The sequence below is a fragment of the Camellia sinensis genome, chromosome 4 (assembly GCF_055761805.1).
Source record: "Camellia sinensis isolate YWXY chromosome 4, ASM5576180v1, whole genome shotgun sequence".
NCBI classification, from domain to species: Eukaryota; Viridiplantae; Streptophyta; class Magnoliopsida; order Ericales; family Theaceae; genus Camellia; species Camellia sinensis.
The window spans coordinates 104,837,361-104,857,354 of record NC_138964.1 but is presented as its reverse complement, the minus strand read 5'-3'; positions in this window follow the sequence as shown (position 1 = coordinate 104,857,354).

The following is a 19,994-nucleotide window of genomic DNA, read 5'->3' as shown; positions in this document are numbered from 1 at the left end:
CTCCTTGGACACCTTCTCAACCTCACCACCCTCTTCATCTTGAGTTAAATTGATGACTTGCTCAATGGAAGGAAGGGGCTTGGCTTCAGCAGCATCCTTGGATTTCCTCACCAGGGCCTCATCATCTTTTTTGTCTTCATCCTCAGCCTCAGACTCTGATTCATCTTCAGCTTGGCTTGGAGGTGGAGGTGGAGGAAATGGAAGAGGAATAACGTCGGCCTGGCGCAGTGGCGAGTCATCTGGGATATTGAGCTTTTTGGCAAGGTCCATCCAACCGAGAGAAAACTCCTCTTGCATGCCTGCCTGACTTGCAATTTGTACTCCTCAGTGACGTCAGCCATACCCTGGGCATAGGCCTTCTCATCCGCTTCATTAATCTTGGCTTCTTTCGTGGCCAGAGCCTTCTGAAGCTCTTTCTCAGCTTGGGCCTTCTTGACTTCGACCTCTCTCTTCTCGGCCTCGGCAACTTTTCTAATAGCCTCAGCAGACTCCGCTTTTTCTTCGGCCATCTGCTGGGCCTTAGTAGCAGCCTCGGCCTGATCCTCCAATTTTTTCACCTTTGATTCAAGAGATTTGTTCTCCTTCTTCAGGGCAGAAGCCTCCCTCTTCATATCGGCCAATCTTTGCCGATTTTCAAAAGATTGCATTGAAAACGAGTGGGCGTGCTGGATGGCCTGAAAGAAAACGGAAGTGTTAGAAAATATTCTAAGTATGAAACAGAAAGAAAAGTCTAAAGTTCAAAGCAAGAACACTTACTTGAACAGAGTGCTGGAGCATTAGGGCATAGTTCTCATATTCACTATACCCGGCATTCCGCTCCAAATCACCAGGAAGGAGCAGAGCCGTAGTAAGGGCAACGCCGACATTAATGTCATCGGCACTTTCATTTGTCATTATGGGCCTATCTTCCAGAGTAATCTGGGGAGCCCAAGGAACATCAGACTTTTTGGACCCCGAGGTCGTCGCAGACGATGACCTCGGCTTCTTCGATTGGGTGGACCCTGAGGGTTGGGCCTAGGGAGACCTCTTGGCGGAGGCAGAAGTAGCCTTTTTACTCTCAGCCAGTTGAGAGATGGGCAGAGCATCCTCAGCCACAACTTCAGTAGTCTTGGCCTTAGGCTGGGCCTTCTTGGTTCTTCTTGGCTTCGGTGGGGGCAAAGGTTGGGACGGAACAGCATCGACGTCGGTTGGAAGGTCGGCTAGGAGATCTTGAGCAATGGGCTTCGGACGACCCATTTCGGCAGTCTTGACAAGTCTTCGCCGACGTTTCCTTTCAGGTACAGGGATCAAGTATTGGACCAAACTGGATGGAAGATCGGCTGGGTCAGAAGTGGATCCTTGGTCTGCTCGTGATGTAGAGGCAGTTTGAGTTGTGGCAGTAGGCGAGGAGAGGCTCTTTCTCCTTGACTTTGGGACGTCGGGCAGAGTTGATTTGTATGTTGGAATAAAGTTCAGCACCAGTGGAGCCTTACGCCTTTGGATGGGATGATCTAGGAGTTTTTTCAAGTCTTTACCTGGGAAGTATGATTGGCGAAAGTTTTTTGGTGGCTGATGAAGATCTGCAGGACAAACAAACAGACATTAGAAACAGAAAGTATTAAAGACTTAAATAAAAACAACTAAGTGTTGGCACGGGGCTCTTACCCTTGCCCTCTTTAACTGTTCGAGGAAGAGGGTAGAGGTGGACATCTTCGTCTGGGCCAAATTCCCAATTTCCCAAAGCAATAACAAAGTCATCCCCAGCCCCCTTGTTGGAGTCTGGGAGGTCGGCTACGATTTTGAACTCAGTAGACCTCGGCTTGAGGTAATAGACATAACCTTTTTCCTTCAAGTTGAGGGGGCACATGGTATAGCAATATTGGATGTCGGCAAGGGTGATCCTGACATTCTCCTGCCTAGCTAGGGTTATGATACCATTAATCACTCGATAGGAGTTGATGGTAAGTTGCATGGGGTTCAACCTATAGTAGTGGAGAACTTCGTGAAAAAGGGGATTAAGTGGAAGCCGAAGACCACATTCAGTAAAGGCTACAATAGGAAAGGGCATCATATGATCTGTGGGCATGGTGGAATCGTCATCCCCAGCTAGCCTGAGGTGAACATCAGTTGGGATGGAGAACTCCTGCCTAAAGTATTCGAGTTTTGTTGGGGTATTTACCCTATGTCTCCACATGCCCATGACGTCGGCCTAAAGTTAGAGGGCAAGGTCTCAGAGAGGAGGTGTTCTTAAAGGGTTATTGGAACCTCGGCAACAACCTAGGTAAGTACTGGTACGGTTTGTTTCAGTTTTCCCTAAATTAAAGGTTCTACAAACAAATCCCAAGCCTAAGAACTATGAAGATGAAGATCAAAGGCACAGATCTGGAAAGGAAAAATAGAAAATAAGAAACAAAGAATGACATTTCAGAATCAAAGAACAGAGTTATGATTCTCAAAGGCGAAAGAAGTACAGAAGTAAAAGGTCAAGAACCGTGGCAAGAAAAATGTTGAAATAGTGCAAGTGTTCAAGATATGAGCAAAAACATAGAACAGACGCATTCAGATGAATAGTACAGCGAATCCAAGGTTTAAACAAAGCAATAATGGCAGCAAGTAAATGAAAGCGCATAAAGGAAATTGGGAATAAAAGGAACAGAATCTTACCAGAACAAATGAGGCCGGAATGAAAGTCGCCGAGGTAAGGCAGACGATTGCAAACACAACGAAACGGCAAAAGCTTCGCTAAAATGAAGGAATGAAAACGGTTGTAGAGCTTGGGGTTAGAACAATGGTGGATTTCAGAAAGTTTAGAGAGAGAGGGAGTCAGAAAATCGAATGCATAAAGTAAAGAAAAGAAGATGGAAAGGAAAGTTTTGTAAAAAACTTGAAACGGCGGCAAAACACGGCATTTATTGCGCCTAGAGAAACGCGTGCGTCAGACGGCCCAGATGAAGGAAAGACGGCTTACAGGCGCGTCACGGACATGGGCCAATGAGGATATAACGCGTGAGTAAAACGGTTGAAAAATGATATATGACAGCTCATACGCATGAGGGGATTCATTTGAATTCTTGTTCTCCGAAGAGAACACGTCGGCCTGAAGTGAATAATCTCGGTTAAACAGTTTTTGAGCCAATATGCAGAAAGATATATTGATATAGGTTCCATCACCTCAGAATGCCGAGGTAATAGAACCTAGGGGGCAGTTGTGGGGATATATTTTCTGAGTACCAACACGTGGCATGGTGACGCCGACGTGTCAGCCGATGTGCCACGTATCGTGATTGGTACGCCGAGGTAATCTCGGAATTGCCGAGGTTGCCTCCGAAGATATCGGAATCCGAGATAAGCGGATAAGGGACAAGAGTCCTAGGACAAAAAGGAGACTTAGCCAAGATAAGGATAAAGCTCTTAGGGAGTTTATCTTTATCTCTTGAAGGAATCCAAAGTAAGCACTGAATTGGAGTCCATAAAAGTCATGTTTCTAGTGGGACTTGGATTGAGTTAACTATAAAAGAGAGGTACCCTCATGGGTCTAAGGTACGCAATTTATGTTTTGAGCATTAAGTTTAGCACTTGATTATCTTTGAGAGATATACTGACTTGATCGTCGGAGTGTCCCCGGTTGGAAGAACCACCGCCGGAGCCTTTTCTTTCTGTTACAGGTTAGCTGAAGCCATCTATTATGCAGGTGCTCTCCAGTTGATCACTAAACGGGCAGTGTGGTCAGATTTTTACCCACACAAAATATATATAAATAAATAAAATAAATAAATAATACAAAAAGTAGAGTGGTTCCCACTCCACTCGGCGACAGTAATATGATATTGCTTTTGGTTGCTTTTTCAAAAATGAATATTATAATATTTTTAGTTCAACAATGACATATTCGCCACAATTAACACAAATGTTAACACCTGACAGGTTTAACATCAATGCTAATGCTAGCAGCTCCATTAAATAGGATAACAAGCATCACAAAGCTCACCAATTGATAAAATCTGACATTAATACAATAATAATATCAATTATATAATATATACACATCATAAGAAATGTATGAATTTTCTATGATAAAAGATAAAAATATTTGTTATGTGCAATGTTATTTTGTGGTAAAAATTATGGGTTTTTACTTTAAGATTCATGATATTAAAATTTTATAAAATAAAAGATATGTAACATTTTTATAATAGTTAAAGTTCCTCAACATTTTCACAAAGAAATTTCAGCGCAAAGAAATTTGTCTTCATAAAGAAATTTCAACTCTTCACAGAAAACAAATTTCTTTGTGACAAATTGAAATTTTTCTAATAATATTATTGAGAGATCTTAACTAATAAGAAAAAATATATATATATTAGACCTCTCCTACTACCAAAAGTTGGAAAGAGATGTTTTATTCATTGTTTCTAAAAATTACCAATATTAAATTTATGATATGAACATCAAAGCGAAAGTGAAAGTAAAAATTATGAATGATATAGTGTAAATGTTACACACTTATGAGTTGTTGTGATTATGTTATATATATTGTGATGACGTGTATACACCATGACAACATTTATCTTTTTAAATGTACACGCCATAACAACTTTCTAAAATATTATGTATTGAAATATTTTTGAAAATTCAAAAATTATTTTTGATAACACAATAATCATATAGAGTGATTAAGAATCTCTTTATACATTTCAGACTCGAAAAGGATTGGAGGTGATTGGTAGGAATGGTAATGGGTCGGGCCGGGGCTGAGGATGACACTCCCCGTCCCCGATCCCCGACGGGGAAGGCATCACCTCCCCCACCCTTGCCCCCTAACGGGGATCAGGTTTCCCAACCCAAAAAAATCCCCGACAGACCTGTTCACAACACACACAGAGATCTGTTCAACAAAATAATAATAATAATAATAATAATAATAATCTGTATATGGACAACAATCAACAGCAGATCTAGAACACACAATCAACAACGGATCTAAAAAAATTTAATCTCTATATATACGTACAACAATCAACAACAGATCTAGAACACACATACATATCTATATATAGAACAACAATCATCAAAAAATGTAATCTATATATGAACAACAATCATCAACTTAAAAAAAAAAAAAAAAAAAAAAAACATTTGTTCATCAACAACAACAGATTTGTTCACTACACACACACACACACATATATATATAGAGAGTTGTTTAGGTTGGTGGCTTGACGGTTCACGGACCACGATCTGTTAGATCGGTGGCTTGACAGTTCAGATCAGTGGCTTCACGTCGGTGGCTTCATGGTGGTGGATCTGGATGATGATGATGATGACGACGACGACGACGAGGAGAAGTGAGAGAATGAGAGAGAAATCAGAGTGAGTGAGTGAGTGAGGAGGGAGAGGGAGAGGGACATAGAGAGTGAGGGAGAGGGAGATGAGAATGCGGCGAGTGTGAGTGTGAGAGGAGGGTTTGGTTTATATATATATAGGGGTAAAATGGTAATTTTACTTCGGGGACCAACGAGGACGGGCCGGGTATGGGGTTGGGACACATATCCCCGTCCCTGACCAGAAACTAATCGGGAATTGATTTTTAAATACCATCCTCGTTCCGTTGGGGATATTTTTTGAGAAAAAATCGCTCAAATCAGGGTCAGGGGATCAAGTTTTCAATTTGAACTCACTCGATAAATTCATACTATACATTTGTTTATCGATTCAATTGAAACTAGTTTGAAACAAATTAAAATAAAATAAAAAATAAACTTAATTTATTTAAAATAAAAATAAGGGTTCATTACACTTTTTACTCCTAAACTATCACCAAATTGTTGACTTAATTCTTGAATTATCGATTGAGCTATTTAGTCCTTAAAGTATATAAATTAAAATTTATTTAGTCTCTAAACTATCAGTTAAATTTATTAAGTTTCTAAAATATTTAATTCAAATCTATTTAGCCCTTGAAAAGTTTATAAAAACAAAATATAAATTCATAAGTATTATAAATTCGTAAAAGGCCCTATCTACTTAAAATATAAGCCTTTTATCTAGCAGATTTCGTTTATAATTTTTTATTGATTGCTTTTAAATTTTTTGTTAAATTTTTTTATAATTTAATTAATATATTATTTTGTTCTATTATAATTTGTAGCAAAGTGCAATTATTCAAATTATCTAATTCTATTTCTTCAGTATGTGTGATGCTCATAAAATTTTATTGACAATACCAACCAAATTTTGATACTAATTTAAACACACACAAGAAAATACTTTTTAAAGATAAAAAATACTTTGTTTTTTGATACATGTAAGAACAATATAGTTTTATACCTATGGGAGAGGATATGAACGTTTGACCTGGAATAGCTACAACACCCCTACCACTTGATAGAAATCACAAAATTTCTAAAAAGAGGTGAGAGATTAGCTGCTAGAATTTGAGGACTTTGGATTCATGAGTTTCCTAAGATTATGCTCTTTTAAATAGTTAGGTACACGGTAGCAATCACACAAGTTGCTAGCTAAACCCATCAGGCTATCACGTGATTTCAATAATTACATTGAAGTTTTAATTTAGAGTGAGTGTTCTAATAATTTTGCATTTGTTTTGTGTTTGGAAATGAATAATTGCAAAATTTGATCAGTTCATTCTTCTAAATCTTTAATATATTGATTAAATAAAATAAAGGATATACAGTGACAGCTTAGAAAATCATGCTCTGTATATTAATTATTTAGTGATAAATTAGATCTCTTTCACTTACTTCTTAAAATTTTTAAATGCTATATTTAGATTAAGAATTTTTAAAGAGATTTGTGGAGGAAAAATCAAAGGTCACAGAAAAGTAAATGAAATTAAAGTTATTAGTCACCCTCCAAAAAAAAGTTATTATTATTATTTTCACTTTTTCCTTGCCCTTTTTTCTTTTCATACATAAATTTTCTCTCAAATTATTAATCCAAACACAATCTAATTTTGGTATTATGTTTTGGGGTTAAATTAGCCAAAATAGACAAAAAATTTACTAAGACAAAATGTTACATTCAAACCATAATCATTTTATTTTTAATCTCACAAAAGTCAAAAAATTCAAAAAAAAAAAAAAAAAAACCAATCCAAACGAATTTTTTAACCCGAGTTAAAATAGCTAAGAAGTCAACTCAAAAAGCTAATTACCAAACGGCATTTTGTCTAGGCTATTAACATATCAATTAGGGGTGCTCAGCGGATGTTCCGATCTGCCCAAACCAACCGAACTGAATCGATCCGCCGCATTTTGGACAGATGCGTGATGACGAGCGGACGATTGCAGATTAATTTTTTTCAATCCGCCTAGTTTTGGACAGATAGCGGATTTGAGGTTTCATTAGCCGCAACCGAACTGTCAAACCGCAAGCACCCCTAGTAATTTGTAAGACTTTAGAGTTTTCAATTTATTTAGATATTCTGTTTGTATTTTCAATTGGAAAAAAAAATGTAGATATTCTGTTGTGTTTTCAATTTAGAAATCTTTTTATCAAATGACAAGTGTTGATATTTGGTGTTTTTGTGTAAAAAATATAAGGCTTAATTTTGTAATTTTTTTTAAAAATCAAATTAAATAGTTTTTGAATAAAAAAAAAGTAATGAAATAGTTTTGATAATGCATGGTTTTCTTATGTGTATTTATTATTGGTATTTGACAATTTACTTGATAATCTTTTAGTTATATTGAGTTGGATTGTTATCTACAAAAAAAATGTTGACAAGTTGTTGTATTATGTTTAAAATTTGTACAAGTTTAAACCACCAAACCAATTCGCCAGTCCGCTCAATCCGCATTCGCTAATCCGGCGGACAGATGTGGATTGATTTTTTTTTAATTTGCTAATTCGGCGGACAGATGGTGAATTAGAGGTTTTCCGGCCGTAACCGAACCGTGAGTACCCCTAATATCAATTATGGTAGAATCTAGGTTATCTATTTTTTTGGTTAATGAATAAACTCTCTAAATTTGTCCTCCACCGACTTTAAAATCAACTACCTAATGTCGGTTTATCCGAAGTAAGATGAGGGGCAAACCTTAATTGTGTACACTGACTTCACAACACACACACCATTTAAGTCACGTGGTGCAACTACCATAGGTTACCTATTATTATGATAGAATTATTTTATCAAATTGAGCAAACAAATCCTACAAGTAGAGTAGGGTCTAGGGTCATAATCGCTTAAGTAACATCAAATTTGAATAATATAAAATATATATATATCACAATGATACTTCTAAAAAATTATTACAATTTTAGGGTAAAAATTATGATTTTAATAATTAATATTTATAAAATTTATTATTTATCTACATTTAAAAAAAATTAAACTAAATTAAAATTTTTCCAACCAAAAAATTGATTAAAAACTTGATTTGATATGGGATGTTGTAATGACTTCTTTTCAAATTTAACTAGCAGTTTAGTGAAAAATTAAATGTTGTGATCCTCCCTTAAATTTTTCATTAAATTCCTTCTAAAAGTTTTAAATTTATCTCCGAAAACATTTTTCATAAAATCTGATGAAAAACTTATTTTTGTCTTGATTTGATGAAAATTTCAATAAAAACTTAATTTGATATAAGTTTAAGTGATATATAAATATATAATAATAATAAGTGGTCCCAAAAAATTTTCACTTTCTCACTTTCTCACTTTCTCTTTTCTTCCCATTTTTTTTCTAAAGATTTCTCAGGTATCTCTCTCATGTGTGGTCCCTTTCATCCCCCTCCCTTTCTCTCACTCTTCTCTCTTCTCTCCATCATTTATTTAACTATTCAAACTTGAATTTTAATTTGGTTCAAAAGATTCAACTTATTTAAATGCTTTTATGAATTTAAATAGTTTAAATTGATTTTGAATGGACTCTATTACAAATTATTTTAAAAATTATATTTACCGTTGACAGAATTGCATTCTGATTAAGTGATTATCGATATCCGATTAATGTAATTTTTTTAATAGAAATGATATATTGAACGATTTGAATCATATCTCACTCAAATATATCACTAAAATGCAAGTTTAAAATGACTAAAAAAAAGTAATTTTTTTTTAACAATTATTAAATACATCAAATTTTTTAAAAAATTTTAAAAATAAAAAATTACTAAAAAAATGCATTCATTAGAGTTATTGCTTATTTTATTGTATTGTATTTATTTATTTATTTATTTATTTATTTATTTATTTATATATTTATTTGAGTTTGCATTATGATATTAGTATTCCAAGTGAAGTAACTCTTCAACGACACCCTTAAAATGAAGGGTATTGACTACACCGTTGTTGATGCATTCTTTAAATTATACATATAATAGTTGCATGGAAAAAATAATAAAAGTGCAAATAAGATGACATTATGAACCCACCCACCTTATGAATTTTGGAAGGTCATTCTGAATTGAATTCCAAATACAATTATAGTAGATTACAAGTTGTAGGTAGAAGGCATGTGGTGGATGGTGCTTCATGGTTCTTGAGCGAGAATTGTCTTCGTGGCTCTCTCTCTTTGGAGCAGGAGCTTGGATTGGATTGTCAATTAAATGATTCCCATGTATATTTCGACATTTTATTTTATATTTGTTAGTATTAGATTTTACGAAAATTCTTTGGTACATCTTCAAAATGTGATCTTTAATTAAGACTATTGTAATATTAATTATGAATTGTGTAAATCATTTATAAAAAAATGAGATTCATTCAATAATCGTAATCACTTGATTATATCATCTATGAATTTTTTTATTATAAATAAATAGATGTGGGGAAGTGGTTTGGAAATACTCTTCCGATCCTGGAAGACGCTCGTGATCCTCAAATAGACACCTGAAAAGAAATGAACACTCTGGTCAGGGGTGCCGGAATTAGCACTCCGACGGACAAGTCAGTCTCTACTCTCTCTGGGTTACTTGTATTTTAAGTTAAGCATACTAGTTCTCACATACCTTTCTTCGACTGTTGTTCCTTTATTTATACTCGTTTCCCGGGCCTCGGGGCCTGGTCCGCTTTTCACTCACTATCCGCTTATTTATTCGGCCCCATAGTTCAATAGTTAATCGGCCTATTTATTGCATTCGGCCTCCTGATCGTGCAGGTTAGAGCCGAATAATGTCTATCTTCTAGAGCGTACGCTTCTGATTTTGCTATTTATTCGGCTCCCACAATTGGCCCCCAAACTCCCCATTGACGGCAGTTAATTGGTGTGTTTGGTTTCGAATTTGAAAAATCAAGAGAAACAAAAGTTAGGTGGCTTCACCTATCCCAATGTGAATGTCAGAACGCACACGCATTTCAGTCATCATTATACGTTCCCGCCTCATTCGTGCATCTTTTGCATTCATTATGATTTGAAACTCCAGTCTTTTCAAATGCATGCTTTTTTGAATATTTAAGCCTCCTAGATTGCCAGCCGGTATCTCTCCACTGTCTTGCGTCTTCTGCAACTTTTTCCCGTCTCTCCTTGTCTCCTTTGCCTTTCGTAAGTTTTCTTCTCTTCTCTTTCTAATCCTATTTTCCGTGTTCATTTTTTATTTACAATACCCTTGAGTCCTTACTAGAATGGCTAAGCATTTGAAAGACCTCCTTTCCGATGGTCGTATTTCTGGGTTCCGACGACATTTTTCTATCCCTGATGATGTCCATCTATCTCTAGTGACGGACAATACTCTTGATATGGAGAGAGATGACCAAAATACAATCGTTTTTCCTCTCCTGTCCATTGCGGAGGGCGAAGTTCGCTTTCCCCTACACCTATTTCTTAGGGCCGTCCTCCGCCATTGGGGTTTGATTCCTTCCCAACCCAATGTGAATTTTTTTCAAATCATAATGGAAATCGTAGAGTTGAACCGACGCCTTAGGATCAACCTTGGCATTCCGGCAATTCGGCACTGCTACGCTTTAGCCAAATCCTCTGGTCAGCTCGGGCGCTACTTTCTCAGGGCCAAGGACACTGACCATCACTTGGTAACCATGCTTGCCAGCTCTGGCAAACGAGTTGACGATGTAATGGTCAATGTCCAAGGCAACTAGGAATTCGGCGAAGGCGAAGATTGCCTAGACCCTATTCCCAGATGGAGGGGTGATCCAGGTTACCGTGTAACTCCTTGTGTTTATTGATCTTTCTTTTATTCGGCTTTTTCTCCAAGTCTAATCCTTTGTTTATGCAGGCAATAAGTTGAAGAAGATTCTGACCTCGGCTGACGACGCAGTCCTTGCGGAAATTAAGACTGCACTCAAGTATTTTGGCCGTCCAAACGTACAGAAGCAAGGGAGAGCCGCCCATATACTCTTGCGGTACGAGCCTACTTATACTACATTATCGGCCGTGGATGACATTCCGATCCCATCCGGCAAACAAAACCTTACGGCTCTTATCTTTCCCAACTTCAAGACCCTTAGGCAAATTGGTTTCGAAGCTTCTGATTCGGAGCAAGACGTAGAGCCGGTGGTCGAGGTAGTTGCCAAACCAATGAGAGAGTTCGCTGCAGAGGCCGAAGAGGTCGACGAGGCTCTAAACTCGGCATTTGAGGCAGCCGGTCTTAACCAGCCTAACTCACCGTCCACTTCGCGTTAGGCGGAGTTTTCCTTCGGAGATATTTTTACTGGTTTGGCAGATCTTCCCAGCTCCTATTCCGAGAGTATGGCGAAGAAATCTCTTTCTCAATTGGCACGAAAAAAGAATGCTGAGCGTTTGGCCGCCCGTCAGAAAGCCGAGGCCATTAGTTCCAAACCTGTCCTCCCTGAATCATTCGAGCCAGTTGTCGTGGTTGAAACTGCTCAAATTGTTTTTGTCGAGACGGAACGGTCAGTTGGGCGTTTGACTCCAGAGGCCGATAAGGGGAGGGAGAAGGGACGCGCCGATTTCGAGGCTATCTCCGAAGAAAACCCAGTCGAAAAACGGCTGCGCTTAGAGGAGTCGGACGTGGTTGTTCCTTTTGTGGTTCAGCCAAAGATAAAAAATGTGCCGATCTCCTCGGACACATCGGCTGTGACAGACCCAGCCGTGGTGTTGAGCCTAGCTTCGTCGGTCTCGTTGCCGGCCGGCAAGGCGACTTTCCGCTCAGAGCCGGACGTGTTAGCAATTGCATTGGCCGCTCAGACAGCTCTTCTGGTATATAGCTTGATCTTGTCTTTTGCGTTTCTGCGTATATTTTTTTTGGTTTTAATTTTCTGTTTTACAAACAGTCGGAAGGATAGCCGAGATAGGGCGGTGCTAGCACGACGCCGTAAAAGAAATCGGCCGTTTAAGATCGGAGGTGGAGGGTGAAAGGAGTAAGGCCAACTTCGAAGCAGCGAGGGCGATGATGGAGAGTGCAAGGGCGGAGGCCGAGATGGAAAGAGCGAAAAATACTGAAGAGCAGAGATTGGTCGCCGAGTAGAGGGAAAGCACGAGCGAGGAATCGTTCAAGTTAGCCAAGGAGGCACTTGCTAAAGTGGAGGCCGAGTTAGAAGAGTTGAAGAAGGCCAAGGAAAAAGCCGACTTTGAGGCTTCTGCGGCGTTTGAGGCTGGAATGGGCGCTGCCCTTGAAAACTATGTAGAAGAAGTCCCCAAATTCGAGAATCGGGAATTCAAACACGGGTGACTCAAAGCCCTTGCTGCCGCTGGAGTTACATTGGCCATGTCAATTCCATACGAGCAAGTGGACGTTGAGCCGCTTGAGTCTGATCTTAAGGCTTGATTTGGGAGACATTTTAGTTTTATTAGGTGTTTTCTATTTCAATGTATGTTCTTTGTTAGTTGATTTTCATCTTTTTTGGATTTTCAAGTGTAAAATGTCCGCTGTTAGCGCCTAATTTATGAATGAAAATTTTCTATGCTCTCAAGTTATTGCTTGTATTGTTTGTTATATGAGTACATAATTAAAAGAATTAGCAATTAGAACAAAATGTCACGACTACATGAGGCGGCAAACTTAATACCCGATTAAATTAATGAATTTGATTTATGATTGAATAAAATGAATTCATGAGGTGCCAATAGGTCAGCTCATAAGGTAGCTAGGGTACATAAGCTGATTAGCTTGACGAATCTGCCCTTAGCTGGTTCGTGAATAAGAACACCGAATGAAAACAGCATAAAACGCCGAATAACATAACACAGTACTGATGAATCGATTCGTGGAGTGGCTGGGGCACTCAAGCATACTAGATTGATGAATCTGCCCTTGCCCCAGCTGGTTCATGAACATAGAACGCCACATAACATGAACTTATGAATATTGTACTGATGAATTGATTCGTGGAGTGGCTGGGGCACTCAAGCCGACTAGATTGATGAATCTGCCCTTGCCCTAGCTGGTTCATGAACATAGAACGCCGAATGACAGAGGTTGATGGGGCGATTGGGGCATATGACTCAGTCGACGCCGAGCTGTTGAGGTTTCAATATTTAATGAGATTGCCTCGGAGGTGCTGCCCTCATAGGGAATAAATAGGCATGTACTTCGCGAACGAAGGTCCTATTTATGTGCTCAGTCAGCAACTCAATCCAGCTCTTTGAGGAAGATTAAACAAGTGTGAATGTCGAATAGACTTTTTTTCAACAGCAGAGGGGAAGCGAGGACGCTAGTTGAGCTGGAAGGAGATATGAGTCGAAGTGGTGAACCTTCGCACACGGGAAGTAGGACTTCGAGGGATCAGGAGAGACACCAATCTCCTCACCGTCGAAGTAGGTCGCCTAGGAGGGACAAGCAGCCACAGGGCAAATCTCCTCAACCCTGTTCTGGAAGGGAATCCGACGCGAATCCACACCCATTGAGTTTTGCGGTCTTCGTGGGGAATAGACCAATGACAGAGGTGGATTCAATCATTCGAGATCCAAATGTGGCAGTCGAGTTCGCTCGACAGATTTTTCCACCTGAGGTCCAACAGTCGATGGTAGGTCGGCAGGACTTTGAAGTGTTTCGTGAAGGCATTCACGGGACGGTGAAGGGGCTGTACACCGCTTATGAAATCGGCATGCGTCTTCGAACCGCTCGGCGCGATATAGCGTAGAGAGATGAACACATTCGAAAGTTACAAGCTCGCGTGGAGAAGGCCGAGCATGAGCTAAGGAAAATCAAGTCCGCCGAGTCTCAATCAGCCAACCATTCCAACCCGGTTATGGAAGAGAGGGTGACTCAAAGGCTGATAAGTGATGCTATCGCCGATCGGAACACGGCTAACATGTTCGCGATTGAGACTGCGAGGGCCGCGGCCTATGAAAAAGGCTTCCATGACTACCGAAAGGTTAGAATTCAGAAGACCAAGGAGAAACTCGCCGAAGAAGTTTGCCAATGTGAAAATCGTAAGTTTAGGCACGGTTGGATTAAGGCACTTCAGGAAGCTGAGGCTCTCCAGGCAGCAGGTGTGAATTTGGAGTTGCCGTTGTACCAACAAAATGATTTCCCCTTCTCCTTTTTCGAAATTGAGAAAAGTGATGATGAGGAAGTCGCCGAAGAGAAGAAGACCTTGTAATGCTTATGTAGATTGAGAGCGAAATTGTGTATTTATTGGCTGATTTTAATAAAACGCTTAATTTTCAATTTGTAGCGTACTTTTTATTTATGTTAGTACACTTGATGCCAATCAATTTATCTAAGGACACATTTTACTTTGAATGTTCACATGTTTTGGACTATGTTTATGCGGCCTGAACTATTCTATTTTGAATATATGCATATTTCGGCCTTTGTTTATACGGCTTGAACTATTCCATTTCGGCCTTTGTTTATACGGCTTGTACGAAGGCGCCACAAATTCGGAGGCTTTAATCAGCCTAAAGGCGTCATGCGCCGAATGAGGCTCCGAATCCGGAGACTAACTGGCCAATCGTGGTATCCACGAATGGCGCTCTAAATTCGGAGGTTTTATCGGCCCAAAGGCGTCATGTGCCGATGGGGCTCCGAATTCGGTTCGAATTCGGAAGCTTTATCGGCCCAAAGGCGTCATGCGTCGATGGGGCTCCGAATCCGGAGTCTTTATTTGGCCAATCGTGATATCCACGAAGGGCGCTCCGAATTCGGAGGCTTAATCGGCCCAAAGGCGTCATGCGCCGATAGGGCTCCGAATCCGGAGTCCTTATTTGGCCAATCGTGGTATCCACGAAGGGCGCTCCGAATTCGAAGGCTTTATCGGCCCAAAGGCGTTATGCGCCGATGGGGCTCCGAATCCGGAGTCTTTATTTGGCCAATCGTGATATCTACTTGTGAACTGAATTGCGCGATGAAGAAATGAGAAACTTTGCATTGCAAAAGTGAAATATGTACAAGTATCAAGCCCTACAAGTCAGATCAATGATAGAATTTACGTAAATGCATTGAATTCTAGGGCCGTGGAAGACTCCTTACAGACATGTCTTTTAGCCGATATGACCCTACTCCCGCGATCGAGTCGACCTGATAGGGGCCGTCCCAGTTAGGACCCAATTTTCCATCGGCCGGTTTCCTGGCAGCTGGAAGTACTTTCTTCAGGACCAACTCTCCCGGTGTGTATTGGCGCAGCTGAACACGTTGATTATACGACTTCGCAAGCTGTTGTTGATACCGCGCCATGGATGCAAGGGCACGATCTCTTCGTTCTTCAATCAGAACCAAATCCAAGGCTAGCATCATGTCGTTTTGGCCCATATAAAAAACTTTCGATTTCAAGGTTGGGAGGCCGATCTCCTAGGTTCCAAAGCATAGAGCAAACGGCATTTCCCCAGTGGATCGCCTCAGCGTAGTTCGATGAGCCCACAACATACTCAGCAATTCTTTGACCCATTTGCCTTTAGCTCTCTCTAGCCTCTTCTTGATGCTGTCTAGGATGGATTTGTTAGAGGCTTCAGCCTGACCATTGCTTTGCGGATAAGCCGGTGTGGAAAAGTAAGGCCGGATACCATACTTGCTGCACAACTCTCGGTAGACGCCACAATCAAACTGGGTGCCATTATTTGAGATAAGTGCTCTTGGAATGCAGAATCGTGTTATGATATTTCTCCAAAAAAAATGCTTTATGTCGGTATCTCGGATGTGCGTTAGTGCCTCCGCTTCTACCCATTTTGTAAAATAATCTGTCGCGACAATCAAGAACCGCTCGTTACCTAGGGCACGAGGCGGTGGTCCGACGACGTCAAGTCCCCATTGGGCGAATGGACAAGGACTGGTTATGGAGCTTAGCTCTTCAGCAGACAGGTGGGTCAAAGGAGAGAACTTCTGGCACTGATCACACTTTTTCACGTAACATTCGGCGTCGGCTCTCATTGTCGGCCAATAATACCCCTAAGTCACGGCTCGATGAGCCAAAGAGCGCCTGTAACAAGTCCGCGGGGAGACCTCGCTACAGTTCGGACTCGATTTGTGTCACGGTTCTTAATCTGAACCAAAGAGTCCAAATCCGTCAAATCGTTTTGAGAAAAACAGATTTTTTTGAAAGAAGTGCCAAACATTGACTGCTTTGCCAGATACAGAGTCGCCACCTAAATATTTTATTTTGAGAAATTTAGGAAACCCTGACTCGTTGCCTAAGGCCACGTGTCCGTCATCACCAAAGTTGCCTCGGCTCGGGAACTTGGGTACGATTGGGGAAGGTCACTTCGTGAGCACCCCCGCTCACCCGATCAAAGATCGGCCTTTACTAACCATGATATCTAGTTTTGAAAACATTATGCGTTCTTATTCCGGTTATTAGCCTAGATTAACTATGTGATGCGCACAGCATACAAGTATAGACTGGGTCGCCTGAATTGGAACGAAACATTTCATGTTTGTTTTGAAAGATGGTTTGCTACTCGCAAGTAGGCTTAAAGTGTAGATTTTGTCACCCTCAGGGGGGCTTAGAAAACATGGTTTTCCCACTATCTAGTGGACTTAAAACTCACAGTTGATGATTTGTTCCAATCCAAGTAACCCAACCTTCACCCATAGGCATTCAAGCAGTTATATCACATAAGAAATTAGCCTCATGGTAAGCATGTTATTCATGGCAGCCACTCATACGCATGCAAGGATGCTAAAGCATAAAACTCACCGAGTACTCCAAGCCAAAACAAAAGCTAAGTTAGAAATCATGCATGATCCTAAATATACAAAAATGCCTAATGCAACACATGCAAAAATGCAACTATAGCAGGCTCGGCTATTCTAAACATGGCATATGAAATGCTACAGCTAACATGTATTCAACTTAGAATTGAAATACAAATGCAGTTAGTATGATGCGCCGAGCCCGGTGCATGCAATACAGATGAATGAATGCAAACATGCTATCATACTGTATGCTAATTGAAACATGCCCTAATCTAACCATCATAAGCAGGTAAATAAAAGGGAAGAAAGACGTGGGGTTGGAAGACATACATCATACGCACGCACACTTATTACAATTATGCCCTCGCACAGAGGGTCCGAATAAAATAATATACAGTCCCAAATAATACAGTCTGAATAAATAATACAGTCCAAATATGTACAAAAATCCTAATTAATTTACAAATTAATCTAAGAAAGCCATAAACTGGCATGCAAGCCAGGGACTGCCTCGACTCTGATGAATGATGTATGTTTGGGCTGCCTTGCGCGGAAATCCACTGGGATGCCCCAATTAGCCTCTGTTTTACAATTATTCTTGGAAAGCGCGCCAAGCTCCGGAAGGTTGCTAATTCTTGATTTGCTGCAACAGAGAGCAGGAAAGGGGCATAGCAATGTATTTTCACAAATGTATGCATGCCTTGATCCTCGTGCCACCAATCACGCATCTCGATGCATGATGGCCGAGGAGTCGAATTGCACAACTCAATATAGAATGAATGCACATGAAAACACAATGAGACCTAAACTCCATCATGGGTAATCCGGAGTGTCGGTGACAGGGAATTGAGACACGTTTCGTCACTCAGAGTACGGAACGTACCTCGTTTCCCGTGCTTGGGCTAACTCCTATCCCAAACACTATGCAATATGCATGATATGCATGAAATGCAACTAAGATGCAACCTAGCATACACATTGCTATGAAATGGCATACACGATGTACGAGGTAATATGGCATACACGATGCGCTAACATACAACCTAGCATACGCAATGCTATGAAACGAAATGGCATACACAATGCATAATGGACTTACACTAACATGAGTGGACCTCAGCCACACTCACATAAGAGGCCATTAGATGAAAATGAGACAACTCGAGATACGCGCACGCATGCACGCAAACCGAGGACCGAACCTAAGGCACGCATGCCACTCTAACAAAACATGGCAAGGCATGGAATATGATATGCAAACATGCAAATTTCAGAAGCAAAATATGATGTAAAACAGCCCCCGAACATGGGAATATGGCACCCGAAACATGGAACAGGACCCGAAATGCAAAATTAGGCATACGCAATGACCTATAGTTATGCAAAGCATGCATCATTTGAACATGAAATATAAAGACAGAATCAAGTAAGTCCCAAAAAAATCATTTTTACAGTTTTAAGAAAGGCCAAAAAATGAATACAAATAGGGCTAAACCAATACGCAAAATTGGCCCTAAATGTGAGATAATGAAGCAAGTAGCATCTTCTGGCATCAAATAGATGAGGGCCCTTCAAAAATGTTGAAGAGGGGCCCAAAATATGATATTTTACAGTTTACAACAAGCCACAAAAACAAACACAAGTATGGCTAAACTCTCATGCAAGAAATGGGCCAAAAGAGGGACAAAGAAGCAAGTGATGGTTTCTGGCCTCAAACACAGAGGGGCCCTTCAAAAATGTTTAAGAGGGGCCCAAAATATTGCATTTTACAGTTGGTGGCCAGACCCAAAACAGTATATATGCAAGCCTAAAATACTATGCAAAATATGGCCAAAAAGAGAGCTATAACACAAAGTGCAAAAAGGAGACTTCAAACAGAAAAAGACCCTTAATGAAACATGAAGAGGGGGTCAAAATATGACTTTTTACAGTTCAGAAAAGAGCCCAAAAACATAATCACAAGGGGATAATAAATCATGCAAAAATATGGCCAAAAGAGAGATATAAAGGCAAGTGGAAGATAGAAGCCTCAAAAAGTAATGAGCCCTTAAACAATGTTGAATAAGGGCTCAAAATAAGACACTTTTCAGTTCATGACAGAGCTCAAAACAGTTTATACATAGGCCAAAAATACTACACAAGAAAATGGCATACAAGGGAGATAATGAAGAAAGTGAAACAAGGAGGCCTCAAACAGTGAGAGGCCCTTAAACAAACATGAAAAATAGCTCAAAATAATCCTAGTTACAGTTAGGGTCGGAGCCCAAATATGCAAGCATGTATGGCTTAGAAAAGATACAAAAATAAGCTCAAAAGAGAGGGAATGTTACTCACCCTTGAAGACCAAACTCTAGCAGCCTTTTGGCTTGGGAAAAGGTGCCTCCAAAGCTCTGAGAAGGCTCTCCAAGCTTCTGGAATGGAGTGGTGGTGTGGTGCTAGGTGATGGTGTAGGAATGGTGTAGAAATGATGAGGTTTGAAGGTTGGAGAGAGGGAGAAGAAGGTGTATGTATGCAAAACTCTTAGGCCAATTTTTTTTGTAACCCTAAAACCAGCAGCTGGAGATGCTGTTATATAGGCCAAAGTGGGGAGAAAAGGGGGGAAAAATGGAGGGAAATGAAGCCAAGTTTCCCTCCAAAAAGCAGCCCCCCCGGATACAGAATCTGGGGCGAAACATACTACACTTCTGCACTGTACTTGATGTGAGGGTTCTGGCCGGCCGGTTATTTAGGGTTTAGGTGGCCGGCCGGCCTTCCCCATGGCCGATCGGCTAGGGGTCAAAAGGGTCAAGCAAGATTAGTGGCCGGCCATGCCAAAAAGAGAGCCTCTGATGTGTGCACAACACAATCATGTGGTCAAAAACTGGAGACAGTGAACCAGGAGAGAGAACAACCCACTTTTCAAAGGGGTTCAAAAGGTTCAACAGCAATTACTAGCCGGCCACCAAATATTGGTGGCCTCCCAGATGTGTACATCACAAATATGTGGTTTAGGGTGCAAGA